The sequence below is a fragment of the Crocuta crocuta genome, unplaced genomic scaffold (assembly GCF_008692635.1).
Source record: "Crocuta crocuta isolate KB4526 unplaced genomic scaffold, BGI_CrCroc_1.0 scaffold14, whole genome shotgun sequence".
NCBI classification, from domain to species: Eukaryota; Metazoa; Chordata; class Mammalia; order Carnivora; family Hyaenidae; genus Crocuta; species Crocuta crocuta.
In genome coordinates this window covers 4,368,037-4,393,474 of record NW_027530209.1, presented here as the reverse complement: position 1 = coordinate 4,393,474, position 25,438 = coordinate 4,368,037, and the positions used below count along the sequence as shown (strand labels likewise).

The following is a 25,438-nucleotide window of genomic DNA, read 5'->3' as shown; positions in this document are numbered from 1 at the left end:
GAGCATGAGAGAGAGAGAGAGAGGGAGCATGCATGCGTTCATGCACAAGTGAGGGAAGGGGAGAGAGAGAGGAGAGAGGGAGTCACAAGCAGGTTCCATGCTGCCAGCACAGAGCCCCACACAGGGCTGGATCTCACCAACTGTGAGACCAGGACCTGAGCCGAAATCAGGAGTCGGACCCTTAACCAACTGAGCCACCCAGGTGCCCCAGACCCATCACAGTTCTTGACAATTTCAATATTTTAAAAATGGACAAAAAGGGATGCCTGACTGTCTTAGTTGGCAGAGCATGTGACTCTTGATCTTGGGGTCATGAGTTTGAGCCCCACGTTGGGTATGGAGATTACTTTTTTAAAAATATAAATAAATAAACAGTTGGACAAAATATTTGACTTGTATTCATTTTATATTTCTATAAGAGCTGTATTTCAATTCTGTGAACATATTGTACTTTAACATGTTGATAGGTCATCCACTGAGATACCCAAGTGGACTTATCTGCTGGATTCAATAGAATGGCATTGTCCAGGAAGTGAACTCAGTGACCTGCTAGGCCAAGCCATGTTTTTTCTTGGCTCCCCAGGGTTTCCCAGTCAAATGTGGAAACTTATCTTTGCTTACTCACAGTTTCTACACTGTTTCTTTCCTTTCCTTTCCCCCCACCCCCCGAGTTTTGCTTTATTTTTGGTGTTTGGTCAAGTCTGTTGGTTGCTTTCTATAACCAAGAGCAGGGAGGAATGGCATAATAGTCAGTCTTGACAGTGCAGTCAGTTGAGCACCTTGTGTTTACATGAACTTGATTTGTGTGTGGCCAATAAATGTCTCCTAATTGATTGCAACAATTATTGGTAGTCTGTTCGTATGGTCCTGTCATTTAGTAATCTTCAAGGGGTGATGGAGATCTGTTCTTTGTCAGGTAAGAGACAACAGAGAATCTGGCTTATTTTTCTGTTTGACTATTTGTGAACTCATATCAATTAAGAAAATATTTTTGTTTGTTGGAGGGGAGAATAGCCCTTTGATATCTGAACTCTGGAGTTTTTGTGTTCTGTGTTTACTTTTACTTGAGGTTGTAGACCCAAAGCTACAAGCTCTCTCTGTGCTTTTGTGATTGAGGAAAGTCTTTAGCTTTTCTGGGGGGTGACTTCAAATGTTTTCCTATTCCAGAGGGTATTAATAAATTAGATTGCAAAGGCTCACAAAAGAAAAGAGCTCTATTCTGATTGGTTTATACAAGTTAATGTTACAATAATATAATATATTCCTAGAATTTCTAGAAATTAAAGAAACTAAATTTTAATATTTTATAAATGAAAAAATGTAAAAAAAAAACCTTTTTGAAAAAAATCTTTCTAGAGGACTTAGTTCAGAAGCACTTTTACATAAGAATCCACATCCACATTATCAAGGTGAAATCTTAGACAAATTAGACTAGATTCATAATTTTGGTTTTCTCCACTTTGGTACTGTTGACATTTTGGACTAGAAGATAACAATTTCAAAGATTAAGCTCTTTCCAAAGACATCTCTCATTACATTTTCATTGAAACACAGCTTTATTTATTTTTGTAATCCTAAAATTTTTGTGGAAACAAAGATAACTTACTGGATCCATGGAACTAATGTAGGGAATCTTAAATATTTAAATGATGAAAAATTAAACTCACCTCATACTAACTAAAATATTTTGCTAAAGATTTTTCCAAGTTGATAAAATTAGTAAGAAGACAATGTTGATTTTAAGCTACAATTACTCTAATTTGTCCACGGAATTGTCTATTCAAGAAGAATATCATTTCCTGATTTTTCAAATATAAATAAATCTCTGTATTAACATATCAAAAAATGTAAAGACTGGAGTTTTGCCAAAACTTTTCAGTGTCGAAACTTTCTTTCTAGCTCAGGACCACGTCTATTACTTGAATTCACAGTTAACTTTTCTCTGAGTTTCGCTCTTGGCAAGGGAAAACATACAGAAGAGGCACAATTTAGTATTTCCCCTCTGCTCCTCCTCTGTTTTTGGAAAGCCTTCACTTTGTGACTGCACCAGATAGTCCTAGTATTTGCACATAATGACAGAGCATGTGCATGAACAGATTCATTTCCAAATTTCCAAAGAGAAGAAAATAAAAGAAACAAGTGGAGGAAGCCAGCTTACAACAGTTACAAAATGTCACTATAAAAGGCTAATTACCTAAACTCTAACCAGGAAAGGAGGATTAGGTGAAAGAAACCCTATTTTTACATGTATACACACCAAAGAAAAAGCAGTACAGCTTATTGAAGCAATAACTAGGGTCTTTAACGATTCAATCAAACCATAGGATTAAAAAGTTCGTACCCGCTCATCACCAAAGTAGGAAAACCTGAGGTTCTCTCTTATGATAAAAAATGATCTGTTATTTAGCCAAAGAAGTCAGAAATGTCTTCCCAAGGTTTTCTTCCTTCTTGTTCTAAATGGTCCCTTAAATGATTTAGCCAGTTCATGTCAGAAATATCCCAAAGTGGTCACAATACTTCTAAATGCTCCTTGGTGAATATTAGGCCAGTGAGAGAAATATGCACCTGAATGAAAGTGTGAAGGCAGCACCGGTGTAGCTCAGGGTGTCAAAGAAGACCCTGAAATTTCTGCAGCACCTGTAGGAATCTGGCTGATGAGCCAGTCTCACAGCTTTGAGACTGCTGGCTCCAAGCCAAAGAAACTACCTTAAGTAATTATCGAAGAAACAGAGGCAAGAGGGAGGAAAGGTCTTACTAGGTTTGGATAGGTGGCCCATGGCAAAACTGGTCCAGTAAGGATGCTGGTCTGATGGGACCTTCTGAACCTATCAGCCCTAGAGGATGGATTGAGAGACAGACTATTGAAGCTACGTTCATCCCTTCCCCTCCAAATTTTCTCTCATGGACTCATGACAAAAAGTGACCAGGACAAAAAAAAAAAAAAGAAAAAAAAGAATCAAGACATTCTTTTATTGATAACACACCAGCCCTCCCTCCAAATATAAGAGTTTTCAAAGCTGACCAGATAACCAAAGGATTTCTGAGAGGAATCCTCATTCCCAGGACACAAAATAAACTGTTTTAGAGAGGACTTCACATAAATCGTTTGGTCTTAAGTACCTGTGCAGGACCTACCTCACTGCTGCAGGGGGAGACAGCCCTGGACATGAAGTTCAAACCTCAAGGGTACATGCGGTTTCTGAGCTGAGGACCTTGGGCAGTGTCGGCCAGGGGCTCTCCATCAGATCTTTTCATGGTCTCCAGGACTGTCAATGTCAATCCCCTAGAAGAACATCAGAAAAGTCTGTTGATCAAGCAGAACTAAGTTTATTAGACTTAGTGTGATAAGGGAGAGTACCACCCTCAAAGAAAGTCTCATCTCAGAAGGGAGATTTCAAGAAACAGTATATAGAGTTTAGGTGGCTAGGTTTAGGAGGTTTAGAGCCAGTCTTGCATGGCAAGTAACTGACTTCGATAGTTTTGATACAATAATTTGTGACTGATGGACACAGCAAGGTGTCTTAATGAGTAAACCATTAAAGGATAAGGAAGCTGCTTGCCCAACTCAGCTACCTACTGTCCTGAGAGGAGATGTGTTTAGCCAAATGAGCCAAGTATTTGCTGGGACAAAATTAGTTTGCCGAAATTCCCTGGGCAAATAGTAAAACTTACTGATCTATAGTCTTATCTCCCCGGACCAGAGTCCTCTGGAACAAACAGTGTGTCATGATGGCACAGGGGGTCTGAGATCTCAGAGCCTTTCTATTCTGTGACTCTGCTGCAGCTCGCCGAGGGGCGTACCTGCAAGGCACTATTGCCTTAAGATGCTGTTCCACATAAAAATCAGTTCGTATTTTTCAGAGGAATAATTCTCTTCTGTCTCCTTGTAATATACCCTTATTCAGGGTGGTATTATCTAGTAATAGTTCTGTTTCCATTGTCTGGCAAGGGTGTTAATACATTGAAGTGAAAAGAGGCTTCATCAGAGTTAGGATCTCATGTCCTTTTAGCGTTCCTGGGCACACTGCTCTATCCTTCCTGAACTTGCTCTCATTTGTATCTAGCAAAAATTCGCCAAACTTTTTTGTTTTTTTCTTTTTTGAAGAGGTTCGAAAGTTTGAGGGGGTGGGAAGAGGCAGAGGGCTGGGGAGAGGGAGAATTTTAAGCAGACTCCAACATGCAGCTTGGAGTCCCACACCAGCCTCTATCTCATGATTGTGAGATCATGATCTGAGCCAAAATCAAGAGTCATATACTTAACCAACTGAGCCACCCCAGGCATCCCCCCAAAAATTCACCAAACTTCTAAGGCTAGTAACAATTTCTTCTGATTTTAATATTTTGCAGTTGTTTTTTTTAACTTAATGTTTATTTTTGAGTGAGAGAGAGACACAGACAATCTGAAGCCGTCTCCAGAGTCTGAGCTGTCAGCACGAAGCCTGAAGTGGGACTCGAACTCACGACTGTGAGATCATGACCTGAGCAGAAGTCATATGCTTAACTGACTGAATCACCTAGGTGCCCCTATTTTGCAGTTATTTACATAAAAATTTAGGTAAAGAAAATTAGCTTGCCCTTAAGACTCTTTTGTAAAGCAAACAGTTTGGACATTTTCCTTCTAACCTGACGGGTAAATAAGATTATAGATGACAATGACTCAGACTACTTTGTAACAGGAACTATTTCATTGTTTTGGACTAAAGCAAAAATGTCTGTCAGTAGTAATTCAGTGAAGCAGTTTGGATTGGAAGCCTACTATACATATTTTACTGCTTACATTTATTAAAACAGAGAAATTACAACATCATTTGACCCAGTAAATATCAAAAACATTTCTACAACTTATCCAAAAAAGCTTTTTAGTGTGACAAGCCAGATTAAGAGGCAGACATAGACAGGCAATATAGATCTATAAAGAAAATGATGGTACTGCACGCACAAGTGTCAGCAGAAAGATCTTAAAAGTCAGGAGTATGTACAGAAATCAAAAAGAATGAAATTTTACCATTTATAACAACGTGGATGGAACTAGACGGTATTATGCTAAGCAAAATAAGTCCGTCAGAGGAAAACGAATATCATATGATTTCACTCATATGTGAGATTTAGGAAACATAACAGATGAACATAGAGGAAGGGAAGGAAAACTAAGATGAAAAACAGAGAGGGAGATAGACCTTAAGAAACTCTTAAATACAGAGAACAGATTGAGGATTGCTGGAGGGGGGAATGGGCTAAATGGGTGATGGGCGGTAAGGAGAGCACTCACTGGAATGAGCACTGGGTGTTATATGTATGTAGTCAATTACTGGGTTCTATTCCTAAAGCCAATACTACATAGTATGTTAACTAACTTGAATTTAAATAAATAATTTAAAAAACAAAAGTCAATAGCGAAACCAGACAAGGCCATGGGGATTCCTGGCTTTTAAACTTCATTTTATAAATATCTTACAATATTTACAAAAATTATGATCCTAGAAGATAAACCACAAAAAGAATGTAAGATATGGTCAAGTCAAAGATCGATGAAAGTGGAAAGGAAGATATTTAAATATCCCAGGAGACGAAGAAACGTAAATCCACCTGATAGGATGAAGCAAGGGGCGACACTCCCAGTGTGGCCGCACACTTCTAGAAGACAAGTTCAAGCATTCCCTGACTAATGTCAGTAAACCGTTCCTGACAATCAGCACTTTCACACACAATTTTAACAGAGACTCATGCCCGAATATTTTAAATTGAAAGATTTTAATATGTTAACCATCAACTCAGTGCTTCCAATCATTTTTTTAATACAGGAAACCAATGCATATGAGTAACAGACTCTATTATCAGGATGTGAAACTATTATAACTAAACGTTGTATCATATGCAGTAATGCTGTAATGTCTCTCTTTATGCCTTAGATATCCTAAGAATCACATCTCTTTTATTGGCATGATGTTATACTTGTCAAGGCTTCTACATGGACCCCGTCATTCTGTCAACTGTGTTTGGACCTCAACTCAAGGCTCTTCCCTCTCATCATTTTGATTTAAAAAAATATTGCATTGAGTTTGGGGGACATAAATATACTCTCCCCCACCCCATAAACACCAGCTTAAAAATTGTTTTGAGAGAGAAAGTTCAGGGTATTACAAGCCAAGTGGAAAGATCTTAACTCAGGAGAGAATCAGCATTTATGTCTATGTTAGGAAACCTGTTACTTATTTGTAACTTAAATTCATGGACGTGAACTCTGTGAAACTCTTCTCCATCCTCCTTTAAAGGTAGAGTGATGATAACTAAGACTTAGTTTGTCACTGTTGTCATTAAGAATTCTGCCTGAGAGGGGCGCCTGGGTGGCTTAGTCGGTTAAGCGTCCGACTTTCGCTTAGGTCATGATCTCGCGGTTTGTGGGTTCGAGCCCCGCGTCGGGCTCTGTGCTGACTGCCAGCTCAGAGCCTGGAGCCTGTTTCAGTCTGTGACTCCCTCTGTCTCTGACCCTCCCCTGCTCACGCTCTCTCTCTCCCTCTCTCCTAGAAATAAATAAAACATTAAAAAAATTAAAAAAAAAAAGAATTCTGCCTGAGAAAGGAAGGAAATTCTGACATATGGATGAGCCTTGAGGACATTATGCTAAGTGAAATAAGCCAGTCACACAAAGAGAAACACTGGAACTTGTATGATGCTGCTTCTGTGAGGTCTCCAAAACAGTCAAATCCATTGCAAGAGAAAGTAGAAAGGTGGCTGTCGGTGGTTTGCGAGGGGAGAAATGGGGAATTATTTAACAGATATAGAGTTTCAACTTTTTCAACGTGAAAAAGTTGTGGAGATTGGTTGCGCAACAATATGAAAATACTTAATATTTCTGTACTGTACACTTGGAAATGGTAAAGATAGTAAATTTTATGTTATGTATTTTTTACTGCAATAAAAAAGACCAAAAGGGAGAGAAAGAATCATTCTAGAACTTCACCTTTTTCAGAAGGCATTTCCAACAATTTTTTGGTATGACATAAATACCTGTTTAGTGATGGTGCATCTTTTCACCCAGGAAGAATACGGAGCTTATATAAACATCTTAAAAGAACAAAATCCATGGTGTATATGTTGCATTAAGGAATCTTGCATATTTGCTACTATGTTTCATTACAATGTTTGCCTTGTAATTTCATTTTCTAAAGTGTATCCGTATAGTGATATTAAATTCAATTCTTATTAAATTTGTGTACTTTCTTGAAAGATTTAAGATAACTTAATGTATTTATAAATCTAGTTTATGAGAATATCAGAGTTAAGTCGTGAGGAAGACCGCTTAAGTTGGGCAATTGTATTATTGAAAAGAAAATTGAAATTTTTAACGTAAAATGTTAAACATAAAAGGAAATTAGTAAGTTGAGATGTTTAAGGGAGTTTAACAAGGGTCGAAAGTCCCCCTTAAGAGCAATTGTAAAAATTTGCTAAACTTTTAAAAAGAGTTTAGAGTATGAGATAAATTAAAAGTTTAAGAAAGAAGCAAGTACATAAAATAGTCATTTACAAAGATACCTAAGTAAACCTCTCAGTGGTCTTTCCCCCGCATAAAAGCTATTATTGAGGGCATCAAAAACTCATTTTCAAAAAAAAAAACAAACAAGCAAACTCTGCTTTCACACTGGTAATGATATTTTCTGTAAAGAAGAGAACTGAATCGTAGCGAGTTAACAAGTCCCACTGACAAAGTGTAAGCAAGTCAGGCAGGTATCCTATAGAACAGAAATAGAGCTACGTTCAATGATTACAGAGAACCATGGCTAAAAATGTAAATGTCGAGTCTTTGTCTTCCTATTTGAACTACATCGAACCCTTCTTGGTAATTTTTAACCCCAGAACCTTTACTCAGTTCTTTATTCATTAACTGCCTCACCAGCAGGCAATTTGTGAGTTCGAGGGTCAGCCTGAACCCGTGGGGCGAAGGGTACCAGGAGCCTTAATAATGAACAACCTGATTCTCTCTTCCTCCCCGGGACAGAGTAACTGATAATTCTGCTCAGGTGCGAAAAGCAGTTTGAAACTGACTATGTCTCTGATTCTCAAAGATTTTCTCAGAATCAAAAATAGATTTTCTTTGCTTTTTAAGTAATCTGCAAAGCACCCTGCTCAGTAACATGTACATTTAATAATTTGGGGGGAAGATAATAAGGATGACCTGGTGTGATACCATTTTAATGAGCCAGTTTTCTCTCTGAGCTGTGGGCTTTGGTGAATCTGAGGCACATTTTCAAATGACTCTGAATCACTTATTGATCACTCTCTGTGTGTAGATGACTGTGTTAGTATTATTGACAATTTAAAAGAATAACAAAAGGAAAAGCCTTGGACTTCAAAGAGTTCCTAACAGCCTTTTTGGAATATGGAACACTTCTGGGCGGGCAAGGCCAGGCCAACATGCTGTAGCCATATGTCAGCTTCGGGGCACCAGGTCACACAGCAGAAGAGGGAAGGAAATGAGAACCAGAAGTACACTATAAAAATGAAAGTGCCTCCAAAGAAATCCTCCGACCAATGGTCCAATGGAACATGTCAAGCAGGGACTAGATAAATCTGTCCCAAATTATACCTCTTACTAAGCACAAGACCTATCCAACTGTCAGTTCTGTGGAGATTTTTCAGATTTAAAAAAAATCACTGCTCTCCTTGAGAGAGTGAAAAGACAAGCGGGCAGTGTCAGACCATATATGACAGTATAACTCTGCCCACAACCTCTGCAGCAGTCAGGCCCAAATGATCAGGGCTTAACGACTGCCAGCTTCCTCTAATTATTGCCCTAGCTCCCGGCTAAAGACCAACCAGAGAAAGCCAGGTATATCTGCCAAATCAGTCATGTCAGGTGCCCCACGTCAAGCTAGCCCCTCTGGCTTCCGCATGTCAGCAACCTCCAATCAGAGCATAGCTGAAGCCTTCCCCATCTATTTATTTAAAAAAAAAAAAATTAGCTAAGCTTCCTTGTCTTGGAGTCTCTGCCAAAGTCAAGTGATGGTGGCTGACCCACATGCCCATCTGCAACCACAGAAAGCTCTGAATAGTCTTTTAAAATTCTTAGTTGGGTGGTATTCACTTATTTCCACAGTTTCACTGGGAGCCCCACCTAGATATGATATGATCAGCACCACCTGTTGCTACAGACTTTGACTACTCGCATACCCATGGAGGCCCCTGATGTCTTGCTGCCCTTGACCTGCAGAATACCAGCCCACATGGGAAGTCAGCACCGGGTCTGAACTCTGCTGTCTTTGCAATAAGTTCCCTGGCTGTTCGTCCTCTGTTTGATAGACAGACTTTGTTACTGGTTCCCATCTGTTTGGCATTCTTGATGTAATCAGATCACTTATTTTCATCCCTTTTGCTGTGTTTTGTGCTTCTGCTTTGGGTTGTGCTACCTGGAAGTGTTGTTTGTTTTAAGGAGGAAAATCATGGGTGAAAACAGGCCCAGGCCCTAGAAGCCTGGTGCTCCAGCTGACCTCGCGGAGTCGTGAATTTCCTCTTCTTACTGGAAAGGTGTCCGTTTGGACAAACTCTGCATAGAGTCGCCAAAAACCAAAAAGTTTCCCCTCTTGTCTTGACTTTGGTCTTAAAAGCTTGCCTTTGATCCAGAAAGAGTGTTTCCTCTGGTTTTATCCTATGGGGGGAGGAGGGGGAGTTCGGGGGGGCAGATTAGTGGCTCTACAGTTGAAGGCCAACCTTCAGGTTAGAGGCCTGAAATATTAGGTGCATGAGCATCACGTTTCTATTGGCCACTCTCAGCCAAAACCTTCTCCTCCCAAGTACAATGTCTTCTTATATACCCCTCATCACAGTCTTCACTCTTGCACCTGTCTTTCAAAATGGCATAATTGGGCCTTCAGTGGCTCTACTTGGCAACACTTGATATGGGCAAGACTGCTCACTTGAGAGGTACATGAGAAAAAAGAGGGAATAAGATTTCTCAGGTCTAAGGAGCAGCAAGTTTTGATGGAAATAGAGAGACCTAAATGAAATTCTGAATAAAAAATTTATTAGAAGAGTCTTTGGCCAAAGACAGGGATTAATTTAACAAAAATAATTTAAGCAAAAACAGACTGGACTCATTTCCCCAGTAAACCCTCTACCCCTTGGTCCTCCAGCTGCCTCCTTAGAGCCAACCTCCCCCTTGCTCTCGTCCTCTGATCTCTCTCCTTCTGTACCTCCACCGACTCTTTCCTCTTCCTCCCCTGATCCAGGGCTTCCCTCCACCCAGACAAAACTTACAGCTATGTGTAGATGAGTTTAGAATTCTTTCAGGTGCATGTACCCCAGGGTTACCTGACTTACATGTACATGCACCTGTTGATCAGAACCTCAGACACCAAATCCTGGATGGCAAACATTGATTGGATCAACTCAGAATGAATGAAGCCTACAAATTCTCTCTTTTGACAGTAAATCTGAGAGTCAGAAAAAAGCCCAAAAATGAGGTTAAAGTCTTCTAAAAGCCATGTCTGAAACATTTCCAGTAAAATTTGATTGGACCATAATTGAATTATGGAAACAGAGAAAACATGAAACTATAGGAACAGGTCCTCAATCAACATTTGAACGATTTAAATTTCCCCTGTGATTTAGTTCTGCTACGATACGTAGGTGATGTCATAGCTTTTTCAGAGAGTGAGGAGGCCTGTAGAAAAGATTACTTGCTCTCAGCCATAGCAAAAAAGAGACATGAAGTTTCAAAAGATGTTACAGTTTTACTAAAACATCCCTCATTATTTAGGGTATGATCTAATTAAAAAGGGAAAAACGCTCTCTCCTAATAGACGAAAGATGACCCAAATGCATCCTATACCCATTGTAAGAAGATGGTTGAGGGGATTTCAATGTTTCACTGGATATCGTAGACATTTGGTGCCAAATCTTTATGAGCTTATAACATCTCTTCATGAATTGAAGGAGGTCTTTCAGTACAGTTGACAATAGAGGTGACTGAACAGTCCCCAACTGGTGAAGATCTAGATCTCTAGCCATCTGTGAATTGGTCAACCTCTCACAAGTGAGAAAATTACCAAAGATTGGTGGGGAGGGAGACTGGGAGACCAAATATCAAACTGACGATGGCCAGACCCTAAATGTAATCCAACTCTGACCACCACCCCTGCTGCAATCGGCCCAGAACGATCAGAATTTAGTCAGTGACTGTCAGCTTCCCTCATTTTTGCCCTCAGTTCAAACTCCGGATGAACTAGAGAAAACTAAATAATTTCCCCAAACGAATCACATGAGATGCCCTCTTTCTAGTTAGCCCCCCCCTTTTTTTTTTTTACCATAAGGCTTTTATACTACCCTGTCTGCCTTTGAGTTCCTGCCAAATGCAAGTGATAGGAGCTGACTGCTTTGATAGAGCAAACTGAGTAAGTAACTCCTGTCTATTCTCACTTGGATTATCTTTGTTCATTCTACATCCTCCATTCAGAATTTTCCCATTTGAAAAATGTTGGTTTCTAACAGAGAAAAATTCCTGAGCCCCATCCATCATACCCAGAGCTGTTACAAAGATTATGCTACTTGATCTCCAACACCAGAGTCAATGCATCTGAGTAAAAAAGGCATTTTGCCTTACTCTTATATATATGTAATCATTTATACGTGCCCAAAGCTGCACGTGACTATGAGTTTATCCAAAAATGATGAAGGTCTCAAATTCAGTGGTCCTTAGAGGCAAGCTAACTTATCCATGCTTGCCTCTCTCTCTTTAATGAAACCAGATTATGGTCATCCCACTCTCCAAGTCAGCTCTGAAAACTAACCTTGTAACCATAGGTATGGATCGTGAGTAGTAAATATCCAGTGGCTGTCCAGTCATGTCCACTAGCTGGTCTATTAAGAGCATTTCTGGTAAGAAAAAAAAAGCTTGGGGACCATATTTTCTAATCACATGGTATTACAGAAATGTCAAAATTACACTCATGAAACATCAAACAACCCTGCCCCGCTCGTACTATCTCTCTCTCTCTCTCTCTCTCAAAAATAAAAATGAAACATTAGAAAGAAACACAAAAATAGTTTAGAAAAATCACAAACACCAACCACAACAGCATGAAGCAAACAAAAAGCAAAACTGGAATGAGGGGAGAATTTAATTTCCAGAGTTCTCGCATTGTAATGTTCAAAATGTCCAGTCTTCAGAGCAACTGAATGGCTCAGTTGGTTAAGCATCTGACTCTTGATATCAGTTCAGGTCATGATCTTATGGTTCGTGGGTTCAAGCCCCACATTGGGCTCTGCACTAATAGAGTGGAACCTCCTAGGGAGTCTCTCTGTCTCTCTCTCTGTCCCTCCCTGGCTCTCTCTCTCTCTCTGTCTTTCTCAAAATAAATAAATAAACATTTTTAAAAATGTCTAGTTTTCAATAAAAGATTATGAGACGTACAAAGAAAGAAAAGAGTATGGCTCTTTCCCAGGAAGAAAAACCAACATGGACAAGAACTGTCCCTGCAGAAGCACAAACATTATACTTAAGTTGACAAAGACTTAAGTAAATGGTCTTAACATGTGATCAACAAGCTGAAGGAAACCATAGGCAAAGAAATAAAGGAAACTAGGAAAACAATATTTCAATAAATTGAGAATACCAACAAAGAGAAATCATTTTTGAAAAGGTACCAAGTGGAATATTTGAAGCTGAAAAATACAATAACTGAAGTGAAAAATTCACTGAAGGGATTCAATAGCAGATTTGAGCAGAGAAAAGAAAAAATAAAAGAATTTAAAGGTAAGTCAAGTGAAATTATACAGCCTGAGGAACAGAAAGAAAAAATGAAGAACAATGAACAGAGTCTAAGAGAACACCATCTGCGTAATACCATCAAGCGTATCAACAAACACATAATGAATAGCTCAGAAGAGGGGGGGCAAGATGAATATTGAAAACTACTCAATATTTCAAGAAAAAAATGGCTGAAATGTTTCCAAATTAAGAAAGACACAAATCTATTCCTCCAAGAGATCCAATAAACTCTCAGACTGAGCAACTTTTTCTATTGTTAGTAGCCACTTTTGTTTTTTCTTCTAATTGCCTATAAATTTTTGCTCATTTTCTGATTTTTCAAATATTTTTTACATATACGTGTCTGTATCATCCACGTGGGGATGATCTGCATGTCTATGGCTTTGTTTATGTCTTATTGACAGATAATTTCATTTTTATATTAGCAATTTTGTCCTTTTTGTTTGTTTATTTATATCCTGGGTTTCCTGTATTGCTTAATAGTACTTTCTTCACCTCAAGATTATACAATTATTCTGTCATATTTTTCTTCTAATTCCATCTATAACTTACGTTTTCTGTGTGAGAGATTGAGGCACCTAAAACCTTTCTCTTTTAAATGTTTAACCAGTTGCACTGACATAATTATTGAATAACATATTCTTCCTTCCACTAACTTTTAATGCTACATTTCTCTCCCCCACTCTCCACACTTTCTCTTTAGGATTCAGTATATACATGGATTCATTTATAGACTCTCTTGATCTATTTCTCTGTTTCTATACCAGTCTCCTACCATTTTCATCAAGCAGCCTCAAGAAAAGTTTTCACATCTAGTAGCACAACTTCTTCAATGCTACACTTTTTCACAAACTTCTTGGAAAGTTTCATGTGTTTATTCTTTTACACTAACGTGAGAATGATTTTATTGAGTGCAAAAGTTAAATATCTTTGAGATTCCAATTGGCATTACAATAGATGTATGTAGTTTTCTGGGAAGACTGGACACGAAGTCTTCTCAACCTGGAAAACGATGTCTTTCAGTTTAATCAGATTTGTTTTATGGTACTTACCATTTTCTCAAAAGCTCTTTTCACCAAAATCTTATTTTTATTGTCAAACATATTCCTACATATCATATAATTTTTCACCGATATGGATGCAACACTTTTTTCTACTTTAATTTCTATCTGTGATTTTTAATATAAGAACTATTGGTTTTTATAGGTTTATTGTTAGCCATTTATTAAATTCTCAGTAGCTATAATAGTTTTCAAAGTTGAGTTTCCTGAATTTTCTAGACCTAGATTGATAATAACTATAAATAATAATAATTCTCATCTTTCAATAGTGGTACTCATTCCTTGTGCTCCTTGCAGTAGCTAGAATCTTTAGGAAAAAATTAAATAGTACTGATAGCAGATATTCCTGTCCTGTTTCTGGTTTAATGGCAACGACTTCAGTATTTTCCTATTTCGTGTAATTTCTGTTGTTGTTGGTTTCTGATAAAGACTCCGTCTTTAAAAAATTGCTTTCTGTTCCCTTTTGGTTAGAGTTGTAATCAGGAACGGGTGGTGAGTTTTACCAAATTAAAAAAAAAAACCACTACCAATTAAATATCATTACATATTTTTGCTTTTTATAATTACAAATGTTACATTGATAGATCACCTAACTATAATTGTCTTTCTACTGTAAATTCTACTGCTGAGTAGAAGCCAGTCTTCATCTCCTGCTCTGCAGGTCTGGTTCTTACATTGGCTCTTGCTTACTACTATTCCATCCCCTTAGCCCACCCACCTTCTATTTCCTGAGAGCATTAGTCTTTCTTAATTATTGTTATCTCTGCTAGGAATGCGCTCTGCTTAGTTCTTCACATGTTGAACATGGTCTCATCCTACAGACCTCTAGATCTCAGGTAGCCTTCCCTGACCAATCTATCTAAGCATGACTCTTCTGGGTACTTGCCATCTCATTAATTGATTTATTTGCTTTACATCAGTTTTTTAAAGCTGTAATTCTCTTGCTATTTCTATTTTAGGATCAATGGATTTTTTTCCATAAAGGGAAAGGTAGTGGTCCTTATGGCCTCTATTTCAACTACTGAGTTCTGGCACTGTTCTGCAAAGCAATAGTAGGAAATACACACAGAAATAAATGTGGCTATGTTCCAATGAAACTATTTACAAAACAGGCAGCAGCCAGATTTGGTCCATAGGCTGAAGTTTGCTGACTCTTTGTTGTTACTTTAGTTACTCTTGTTCTTTTTTTTTTTTTATGTTTTATTTATTTCTAGGAGAGAGAGAGAGACAGTGTGAGCAGGGGAGGGTCAGAGAGAGAGGGAGTCACAGACTGAAGCAGGCTCCAGGCTCTGAGCTGGCAGTCAGCACAGAGCCCGACGCGGGGCTCGAACCCACGAACCGCGAGATCATGACCTAAGCGAAAGTCGGACGCTTAACCGACTAAGCCACCCAGGCGCCCCTAGTTACTCTTGTTCTTTTCTCACTTTACCAAAATGAATACCAAGACTTCTACTTGAAACATTTATTCAAATAGAATTTTAGCTGTGTTCTTTTAGGTTTTTATCAAGTATATTATGTTTTCCATTAATTTCCTAATGATTTTACAATTAATTATAAAATTCATAGTTCTTCTTGGGGTCATATTAAAGAGTGTTCTTAGTTACAAAGCAACCAAGTTTACATTGTTTTTTGTTACTGATTTTAGTTTTTTCACATTTTAGTGAAAGAGTATTACTCTCTTCATTTAAAGATTTTCCAAGTATTTTATCTGCCCAATTTCAGATAATGTTTAACAATTGTTCTATGAAAGTAATGAAATAAAACTAAACACGTGTAGTGGTAGAGATAGCTAGATACAAAATACAGTATACGTATACATATGTTGGTGATTGTTCTGTTCAAAATCTCTGTATACTTAGCTATTTGGTATATACATATTAGTGACATCATATCAATTTCTATTATATTTTTATCATTGTAAATATCACTTTTGTTGAATACTTTTTAATTTTATCATATCTGATATTAAAAATATCATTGCCTGGGGGCACCTGGGTGGCTTAGCTGGTTAAGCGTCCGACTTTCGCTCAGGTCATGATCTCGCGGTTCGTGGGTTCGAGCCCCGCGTCGGGCTCTGTGCTGACTGCCAGCTCGGAGCCTGGAGCCTGCTTCAGTCTGTGACTCCCTCTCTCTCTGACCCTCCCCTGCTCACGCTGTCTCTCTCTCTCTCTCCTAGAAATAAATAAAAATATTTAAAAAAATATATCATTGCCTGAATTTTCAGTTTACCTTTGCCTGATGTATCTTTCTCTATCTCCTTATTTTCATTATTTATTTGTTTCTTGTTTCCGGATTTTATTTCTGAAACCAATCTTTCCTTCTTAAACCAATCTGAATGTCTATCTTTTTTTACGAGGGAATTTAACCAAATTGATTATTCAGTTTGATTTTTTTTTAAGTTTTCTTATTTTTGAGAGAGAGAGAAACACATGCAGGAGAAGGGAAGGGGTAGACAGAGAGGGAGACAGAGAATTCCAAGCAGGCTGCGCACTGCCAGTGCAGAGCCTGACATGGGGGCTCTAACTCACAAACCGTGAGATAACGTAATGACCTGAGCTGACATCAAGAGTCATATACTTAACCTCCTGAGCCAGGAGGTGCCTGACCCAGCCACCCCAAGATTATTTTGTTTCATTGAACTTATTTTATACTTACTCCTTAGTTTATTTTGATATAGACTAGTTTTCCCTTCATATATTTCTTGCACTGAACTTTTAAAAAATTTCTTTCCTTAATAAATTATTCCATTATATTACTCTCTTTTGATGTTTTAATGAATCATATTTAAGCCTCTAAGTTTTGCTACTGATCTGCCAAAATGGAATAATAATCATTGTATTGTTCTGCCTCGACTCTCTTTTCTATCATTCTCTGTGTTTTTTTTTTATCTTTTGATTTATTTCTCTAACTTGAATTTCTTTTCCAGTTTTATTGAGAAATAATTGACATACATCAATGTGTAAGTTTAAGATATACATAGCATGATGATGTGATTCACAGATACTGTAAAATGATTATCACCATGGATTCCACCAACATCCATCTTCTCCTATAGTTACAATAAAATAAAAAGAAAGGAAAAAGAAACAGAGAAAGAAAAGGAAAAAGGAAGAATATTTTCTCATTGTGATGAGAATTCGTAGGATTTACTCTCTTCTGAACTTTCCTACATGTCACACAGCAGTGTTCGTGATAGTCATCATGTTGAACATTCCATCTCTAGTATTAATTGATCTTACAATTGAGAGTTTGTACCTTTTGATCACCTTCTATTGGTTGTTCAAGAAAATGTTTAGTTTTCCATGTGTTTGTGAATTTTCCAGTTCTCCTTTTCTTATTGATCTCTAGTTTCATGCTATTGTGGACGGAGAAGACACTTGATATGATGTCAATCTTCTTGAATTTGCTTAGACTAGTTTTGTGGCAGTTGTCTTGATGTCACTCTCTCTGCTTTTTCTGATGCTGGGATTGCTGGTCTTTGAGAGAGCTTGTTACAAAGCAGAGCTGTGGAGGCAAAATATCCACTCCGATAATTCTTAAGGTCTCTTAGATATTCTAAACAAATGTAGAAAGAATGAACTAATGAGGGGCTGGGTACAGGGAGAAGAATTTCCTCCCTCGGAAAGTATCTGCAGTGAGAAGATGGTGTCCCGCCAATTTCCTCGTTGTTGACCCTCTTCCTGTTAGAGGACTGTATCCATTCCCTATTGCATTGTTCCAGGGCAAAAGGTCAAGCATTCACTGGCTATGATTAGACTAGTTTAAACCTTAACATCTGCTTGTAATTAGTATAAATCCTTCCAAAATTCTGATATATGATAAATTCTAATCCTTAGTTTCCAGAGCCATTGCACATGTTTTCCTAATGTGTGTTTTCGTAGATATTTCATAAATTCTTGGAGGGTCTTGTGAAAGTAGTTCTTGTGAAAGTAGCATACAATATTGCCGAACATTTCTAAATGTAAAAAGCCCCCCCCAAAAGAAAATACCCATAAACAATTTACATAGAGGTAATTTCTGTTATCAGATTGTTTTTTACATATTATTCTAATTCTGATTTTATATCTATTTTTGTAATGTGAGAGTCAATCTGTTTGCAAACTGTTCTATATTTTTAAATGTATATATCACAACCATTTCTCATTCTATTTAGTATTCCTCAACAGCATAATTTTTGTTGCTACTTAGTATTCCATTTTTTTCCATATTTCTGGAGAATTATTTTCAAATGTATCAGTAGAGTTGTGCTAATAATTTCTTTTCACCTTTCAGTATCCACTGGATTATGTATTTATCTACTTCCTCATTCATAAATTTGTTTATTTGTGTTTACCTTCTACTATTTTTTATTAGGATATGTAGTGGTTATTATATTTATCTCTCTTTTCTTTAATCAATACTTGTAAAAACTTTCCTGGTAAAATTTTATTTTAACATATTTAATTTCAAAAAAATATATTTAATTTCAAACTTGTTCAAAAGTTGATAAGTAAGACAGGAAACTCCCATATATGCTCATTACCCAAATTCACCAATTGTTTACATTTTGCCCATTGTTTGTATTATTTTATATAAATATGCTATATCTAAAATGTATATATATGTGTTTCTAGTGCTAATATACATTATACTAATTTTTTCTGAAGTGTTTTGGGACCAAGTTGAAGACATACCTATATTTCTCTAAATATTAGAGAATTTAAATATATGCATTTCCTAAGAACAAGGATATTTTCTTGTAAGCACAGTGCAGTTGTTAAAATTAGGAAGTTAGACATTGATAAACTATTGATAAACCATAGTCTGTATTCAAAATGTATTTGTGCTGTAATAATGTCCTTTATAACATTGCTTCAGTTAGGACATCTTTTGAGTTGTTCCTTAGTCTGGAAGAATTCCTGTCTTTTTTTTATCTTTCTTGACTTCAAATTTTGAAGAGTTCTGAGCAATTATTCTGCAAAATGGCTCTCAATATGACTTTGTCTGGTCTCTCCTTGTGTTAAGATGTGGGCCATACATTTTGGAAAAAATATCACAGAAATGATACTGTGTTATTGTCAGTGCATGACGTATGGGGTAAAGTGACATTAGTTTGGATCACTTGGTTAAGGCCGTATCTGCAGCTTTCTACACTTTGGAGCAATTGTGTATCCCTTTGTCAGGAACAAGTAATTTGTGAAGAGAAACTCTGAGGCTATGAAAATGTCCTGATCCCTCTCATTTACTAATTTTAACATCTCTTGATGATTTTTAACTCAATCATTCCTTCTGCATTTACTGACAGTCTACTAAAAGAAAGACTATGTATTTTCCCCTAGTTACTTATACCTGCATGGGGTCATGGATTCCTATGTTATTAAATTAGTTGTAATCCATTACTATATTTATTTTGATTACAACTCATTCCAAAATTACCCACTGTGAGTCCCTTAAAGTTGTCTTCTTTCTTCTTTGTTTTTTAACCTTCAAATTATGTTGTTGTTTCACTAGAGCTTCTACTGTTTCCTGTTGTTAAGTTTGTTTCTGTGTGTACTCAAGGGTATACTGAATTGTTGATGTATAGGAGATGCCTCATTAAATTTCAGCCTTTTGCTCAAAGGTCTCCAAACAGCATAATCCTGACCTGGTAAGAAGGTTTCTACGTTAGAAAATAATTTACAGGTAAAACAGAACATCCTATTAGATGTCAAACACACCAGCCTTCTCTCTTGTTTTTCACCATCTTAGTTTTTAATGCAGCTCCTTATGGAAAAGCATCTGTTGAGTTTTATCTTTAGGATAAGTATTTTCTTTTATGACATGGGAGGAGGCCCTCATTAGATTTGTAACTGTTCTAACCCCACCTATTTTCATGTTTAAGCCACAAGTCTGTATCATCCATCACAAATTTTGGTTTTCAGGAACCATTTTACTCTCACTTATAAGAGTTTGTAGATCTTTATACACTCCATGCTTTCATTTTTCAGATGTAGACAGGATTATTTTTGAGTTCATCAATGCATTTGTAAATGTCCACAGGCAATGTAATTTCTTCCTAGATTTCTGTCCCAGGTATACAAAATGAAAGAGGAGTCCAGATCCACTTTTATACATTTGTGAAGGGAAATTCTCTGTTGCTTCTTGTTCTCTTTGTCTTGAATTTTTCTAACCCTCTTTGCATGTACACTGGGATTCTTTCTCCTGTGGTCTCTGGTTCTTGACTTGTAATGGTGGTGGTGTTTTTGTTTTTTTCTTAATTTGCTACCTAACTGTCATTGTGAATGAGCCTGCTAAAAGTGCTCTCAAAGAGCCAGTATTTGTTGGGGACTCTGCCCCTATGGAATCATTCCCAACCAATGTCCCTGGCTGTTCTTTTCTCTGCTCAGATAAAGAACAATTCCCTCATGGCCAGGTATTGCAGTCCATGTTTCCACTTAGGCTCTTCTTCATTCTGACATATCTCCATGATTCTTTGAACACTTACTTCCATTTTCCCAGGATGTCTTGACTGTTTTTAGTAAAGAATGGCATTTTGATACTGAGATCTGCATGGTAGTTTTGATCACTGCTACTAATGTTCTTCTGGTTCCTTTCCCCATAGATCTGGGAAATATCTTAATTCATATCTACATATTATATCTGTATTTGTTGCAATATCTGTGTTTCTATTTCTATATCTATATAACTACAGTTACACTTTTAAGTCAATACCACAGGTCACATATGGTTCTCCTCTTCCTATAATACTATCCCTCTTTCACTGTTGCTGAATAGTGAGAAATCTGGATTCCGTTATCCTCAATACTTTTACCTATTTGCACAAGTCTAGAATGCACAGAAGTTAATTTCAGAATTGTTAACTCATTCCACTGAGGAAAGTAAGCCTACTAACAAGAAGCTTGTTCACAAATTTGATTTGAGGCAAAATATATATATAGTTAGCTGCACAAAAACCTAAGTCTGCAATTGACGAATTTAGACAAGTGCATACATACATATAATCCACATTCAGGGCTCCTTAGAGAAATGTCTGATTTTAGGGCTGGGGCAGGAAGTAGAAAAGATGAGCTTGGAGCACCTTGTAATGCCCAAACTATGCAAGTGCTGGGAAAAAAAATTAGAGAGGCATATCAAAAGGCCACATAAGCAAAATGAAAGATATTCCAATGGTCAGAGCTGCAGCAATTTGAGAAAAGAAAACAGGATTGGATCATAAGACAAAGTATAAAATAAGTATTCAAGAGTCCATCCTGATAGTATTTGGTTGAATAAATAAATAGAGCTTAAGACCAAGTTTCCCATGCAGAGAGTTCCAAATCATTTGTGTAGCTACTCTGCTGTCAAGAACTGGTGGGCAGGGCACATCAGTGGCTCATTTGGTTAAGCATCCAACTTTGGCTCAGAGCATGATCTCATGGTTTGTGAGTTCACTCCCTGCATCAGGTTCTGCACTGACAGTGCAGAGCCTGCTTGAGATTCTCTCTCTCTCTCTCTCTCTCTCACCCCTCTTCTCTGCCCCTCCTTCACTTACACATGCTCTCTCTCAAAATAAACAAATAAGCTTAAAAATAAAAGAAATGGAGGCATAACCCCCACTTTAATGTAGATTGTGCATAGTAACTTGCCCCTAAAAGATACAGTATCAAAAGGAGGGGGGGAGGGAGTTACTTTACAGTGGAAAAACCTGGCAAACCCTACCTCAACCCGTTGGTCAAGGTTAATGTCAATAGTGAGGAATCATATTAATAGTAAGTGTGTTTGTAGAGAGTAATGGAAATGACACTTTATCTCTATGGTCTTCCTTCCAAAAATCCATAGCCCCCATCTAATGATGAGAAAAATACCAGACAAATTCCAACAGAAAAGACTTCTCCAAAATACCTGACCAGCACTCCTCAAAACTGCCAAGGTCCTCAAAAATAAGGGAAGCTTGAACAATTGTCACAGTCTAAAAGAGTATAAGGAGACATGGTGACTAAATGCAATATGTTATCCTGGAAAAAATCCTACAACAGAATATAGGTTAAAACTAAGAGAATCTGAATAATATACAGACGTTCGATAATAATTATATATCAGTGTTAGTTTGTTGTGACAAATATACCATACTGATGTAATACGTCAACAAGGGAAACTGAGATATAAGGGAATTCTGTAGTATAATCTCAATATTCTGTAAGTCTAAAATTTATACAATGAGGTCTGTATTTTTTAAAGTATATCTTGAATTATAAAAAGCCACGTGATTTGGGATTGTGTGTACAAACTCTTAGCAGTCTAAAGGTCAATTGTATTGAGTTATGATTTATTATTCTTTCCTTGGTTTGCAATGTTAACTACATTCTTTTGATAAAATGATTCAGAGTTATTTACTTTCACTCCCTCAGGTGAGAACTTCCACATATGCTCTCCAGTACACTGTTCGGTAACCTCTTATTGCAATATTTTTTAATAAAAATTCTCTTCCGCAACAATACATTATGGAGTTGGATTTTCAGCTTTATTAAGTGAAGGACATTAGTTCTTCCCATGATAGGTTCAAATAAATCTTGCATTCAAAATGCAGATCTCACATATATTACTTTTGCTCTGAAAAGGAAGATGTGCCTTGTGAGATAAACAAAATACAGCGCAGTATGTGACAACTGTGTGTCTCCAGGGCTGAACATGACCCTGAAATGAGGAACACCAAGTACAGCACGGTACACATTATTCCAACAATGGCTAAATGGTAGCAGCCAGGGCAAAATGAAAGTACAATAAATAAGCAAAGCAAAACAAAATAAGCAAACAAAAAAAGCACATCACTATTTGAAAATATTCATAAACATTTATGTAATAAAGCTTTTCACTTTTTTTCAGAATTTCTCCACGTGGCATAGGGATATATTTGGGGACCTGTTTGCCATATTTATCGAAATCTACAGCCAATTCCTGTTTCTCTGTTTGGGGCATACTTATTAAGATCAAAGACTCTCCCCAGATTTTAAAATTCTGCGTAACCTCAGCCAAATTCCGGAAAGAAAATTATTTTTCCATTTGGGCAGAATTCTGTTCTGTGGTGTTAAAGGGGGATAATTCAGTTCAAAATAGGGGCTTTCACTAGAGTACGATGCTGTTAGAACTACAGACAGCAGCCTTTAGATATTAGAAGAAATTGGTATCACCAAAGAAAATCGTACTAATTCAAAACAGGACAAAAGCATAACAATACACCCTTTCAATATACTATCAGAACATTGTCCAACACAACCGCCCAAGGATTACCTAATTCTCTAGGGGCTGTACCTGTATTTGAATTACTAGTTACATTTGATTAGGCCCAGGTTCTGTGAATTACGTGTCAATGATATGGATTTTTTTTTTCCAGTAGAGGTGCAAATGATCTCTCTTTGGTAGAAAAGATAACCCAAAAGGTTGTAGTTTTTATTGCCCTGTAGGATACTAATCAGTTGTGTCTCTCGCTGAGTATACTTATTTCAGCAAGTCTTATTTTCCTCACTGACTTAATACAAATCAATCTCAATCTCTTTCTCTCTATCTCTGTCTCTTTCTGTATATATGTACACACACGTGCACAGGTAGATATACACATATAGATACATAATATGTATGTATAACATATATTACGAGTGTATATATATCTCAAACATTCTTTAGGTTAGCTTAACCATTCTGCTGCCCCCCTTATTGATAAGTCAACTACATCTCCGACACACGTTGATTCTAAATTTTATGAGAATCCTGCTATAATAAAATAATTCAAAGTTAGTTACTCTTCTTCTCTGGGTGAGGGCTTCCACATATATTCTTCAACCTGCCAAACAGGTCACTGAGAAAAGATTTATGCATAGGTTCATTGGTTTAGAGCGACCCAACTGCCACTAGAGTTCACCTCTTCTCTGCTGCCAGTAATTCCGGCAGGTATTTATGCTTATGAGGTGGCTGAAGACAGTGTTTGTGAGCTCCGTAAGTCCTGACAGAACAGAAGTGGCTTGATTTTTGAATCAAGTTGAATAGATGCGTGAGCAAGCTGAATGTACCAGAAGCTTGCAGAGCTTTGAAGCAGATAGAGAAAATGCTTTTGTTTATTTAACATTTTACGCTTTAAAGGAAAACCACTTCTTAAGGAAAATCAGTATTTACTCATTTATTTTTTATNGACGCGGGGCTCGAACCCACGAACCGCGAGATCATGACCTAAGCGAAAGTCGGACGCTTAACCGACTAAGCTACCCAGGCGCCCCTACTCATTTATTTTTAAAAAAAATTTTTTACTGTTTGTTTATTTTTGAGAGAGAGAGAGAGAGAGAGAGAATGCATATGCAAGTGGGAGACAGGCAGAAAGAGAGGGAGACACGGAATCCAAGGCAGGCTAGTATTTACTCATTTCTCATCAAATATTATCCTCAGGGAATGAAATAGATTTTAATCTGTCAATTATACAGGGGGAACTAACATAATTAACATTATTATTTAACAAGTTGTCAGTTTTATAAATTGTCCCTTTTGTGATATAATAACCACAAGGTGAAATATGTTAAATAATTAAAATACATAAAATGGGGACAGAGTAACTACTATGTTAAATGTTATTAAATAGTTATCTAGACAAATTCATGAACAAATGTTTGGCTACTCTGTTAGCCCAGGAATAAAGTCCCATAAGGTGATGGTCGTCCTTGCAACCCTCCTAAGTGTAGTTTCTGGGACAAAATAAAGAAATGTCAGCAAAATACCTGTGGTGGTGTAGCCAGTATTGAGGACGAGAAGGCCCTGATTGTTAGACCTTTACATAAGGCAGTCAACACCTTACAAATAAACAGTCACATAAGTGCAAATCTTGTCCCAGGAAAAATCCCTTGCTTTTCCTGCTTTCGTTCACTTGTTAGGTTCTTACAGAATCTGCAATTTACAAGTCACTTTCAAGAACCAGTAAGTGGCATGGCTAACATTTGAATTAAAGACTTTTAACTCTACATTTAGCATTTTCTCCAAAAGATGATAGTATCCATATTCTAACTTTTGGTTATTTGATATCAGGGTTTATTAAAACCTCATTTCATGTTTCAGCATGGGAAACAATGTTTTCAGAGTTTAATTCCACAGGAACAGGATGTTTGCATATATAGTAAATTCTGAATTAGCCGTGTCAATAAAAACATTAGCATGAGAAATGAAAACTTCTTAACTTGTATGACACTTGAAATGGAGACAGGTCCCGCCTGCAAAGAAGTGACCATATATTTCCATGTCCATTTACATTTATATGTTTCCTGACAAACCCAACTTCTGTCTCCCACATACAGTTAGTCGAAAATATTTAGTGCCACCCACACTAAGGTTTCTCAAAGTATACATAGTCAGAAAACTTAGAGGTGTATCATTCTTTTACTCAAGTAATGCCTTTATTATAAAGGCAAATATCGCTTTCAACCAAAAGGCCAAAAAAATTTAGTAAGCCTTTGGGGTTTCGACTACTTTAATAGGCATACGTTACACTATCGTTTGGACAGTCTTCAAATAAAAAGATGACTTATGAAATAGGTCACATGGAAAGGCCAACCACACTGGATTGGGGACTAAGACACTCAGGTTTCAACAGAACTAATGCTATAGATGTGACATGGTGAAA

General features: G+C 37.2%; 1 long non-coding RNA gene across 2 annotated transcripts in view; it reads right to left on the bottom strand.

The window, feature by feature from the left end:
• Positions 1-25,438, bottom strand: part of LOC144232501 (uncharacterized) — a 48,013-nt gene that overhangs the window by 3,976 nt on the left and 18,599 nt on the right. For both annotated transcript variants that reach the window (XR_013335417.1, XR_013335416.1), the window contains one exon: positions 3,136-3,283. This is a non-coding gene — a long non-coding RNA (uncharacterized LOC144232501). The remainder of the gene's footprint in view (positions 1-3,135; positions 3,284-25,438) is intronic.